General features: G+C 31.6%; 1 long non-coding RNA gene across 1 annotated transcript; it reads left to right on the forward strand.

Moving 5' to 3' along the window:
* Positions 1 to 483: 483 nt before the first annotated feature.
* LOC105450769 lies at positions 484 to 1,719 on the forward strand. Its single transcript, XR_974494.1, has 2 exons — positions 484 to 911; positions 1,460 to 1,719. It is a non-coding gene; the product is annotated as an uncharacterized LOC105450769 (long non-coding RNA).

A 1,719-nucleotide genomic window follows, 5' to 3' on the forward strand; every position in this document is an offset into this window, starting at 1 on the left:
ATCATTCGAATTAATCTGGAAAGTATCATTTTCTTCAGTGTTCGATTGTATTTGAGACATTTCGCTTGTTTTATTCATTCGGCTTAAAAATATTAGAATTCTTTGCGCATTTCCGGATATGCCAGAATTCTAGCTAACAAAATTATTAATATTATTGTTACACCAAATATGTCTACATTATCAGAAATTGATCGGACATTTTGCGATTGGAATGTTTTCGAGGTAGAAGTGAATCTCAAAGTATCCCTCTTATTATTTTCTTATTCTAATTGTCCTATATAATTTTGTCTATTCTTGTTATACTCCTTCCATTTTATTTCTAATTTCTTTGTTCGTCTTTTTAATTCATTTCTTTCCCTTTTCCGTTCTTCCGTTCTTTTACACTTTCATTTCGGCTTTCAATTCCTTCATTTCTTTTCTTATTTCCCGTCGTATTCTAAAAATTTTTTAAAAATATTTCTTCTAGGAATATTGATTTTCTCTTTTGCTTCCACATATCTTATTAAAATATACTATATTTAAATATGCTACTTTGTGTGATAATTTCTGTATAAGCTGCAATGAAATTATATAAGAGCGATTAGCGCTGCTGCGTGGCAGAACCTGGCAGCGACAATTGGCAATCTTCCCATTTCCTTAACAACCGTCGTGGTGTGCATACGTGTTAGAGCCAGTGATAGAGCGAATGCCGAACGTGTGTAGCAAATTGCAAGCGAGACAGTTGCATGCGAGCAAGTAACGAAGCAAGATAAATCTTTGTATACGGATTTACTTTACTGTATTTTTTATTATTTCTTTTTGTTCTACTTTTGCAATCTGTTTTTTTTTGTTTTCGAGGAATGCGAGTGCCTCTTGTCTACAGAATTAAAATCAATTCAAACTGTATAAAACGTTGACACACGTGTGCTTCAGTGAGTTTCACCTCCACTATTTCAATATTAAAATTTTACATCTTTATCATGTGTATTAACAATATACATATATGTCCCATATATATGTCCATATTTCTATCTTACCAATATAATTTAATCTACTGTGAATATTCTTTCTATATTATTTTTATATATACTTTTGCCTCTCTGACCCTTTTTCCTCATTCTCTCGTCTTTTCTGTTCTTTTTTTTACACTTATACTCTTTTTTCACTTACATTCACTTCTTTTTACTCAGTCCAACAATTTATATCCCTAAAAACCACAATGCTCGTCAATCGCAAACGTAAGCTTTTATATAAAGAATCATGTTTACCCATAGCTAGGCTGCGTTTCATGTGCGTGAATCAGAATCATTCTGTCCTTGAGTGTTTAGAGATAGAAAATAGTGATAGAAAAATAAAGAATGACACAACGATAAAACGATGATGACGCATATCCCGAACGCAACTAGATCCTTGATTGCGGAGCTACGCCGGCTCATGATGTATTACATATACGATTAATATTGCATCTATGATCATCCAGGTATTTTCTAGCACGAACGCTATGGCTGCCACGCTTGATAATGCAAATGAGAGTAAAGATCGTTCGGGTACGTTTATTTTTATTTATTTATACATGAATTTGTTAATAAAATTTGTTAAGTAAATAATATCGTATGTAAATGTCAAATTGATTAACTTTGCCAAAAGAAAAAATAAATAAAGAAAGGTCAACAATAAGCAATTTATTAAATCCAAAACAAAATTGTTAATACAGGATTATCAAATGATTACTAAGTCAGC

The sequence above is a fragment of the Wasmannia auropunctata genome, unplaced genomic scaffold (assembly GCF_000956235.1).
Source record: "Wasmannia auropunctata unplaced genomic scaffold, wasmannia.A_1.0 LD336106.1, whole genome shotgun sequence".
NCBI classification, from domain to species: Eukaryota; Metazoa; Arthropoda; class Insecta; order Hymenoptera; family Formicidae; genus Wasmannia; species Wasmannia auropunctata.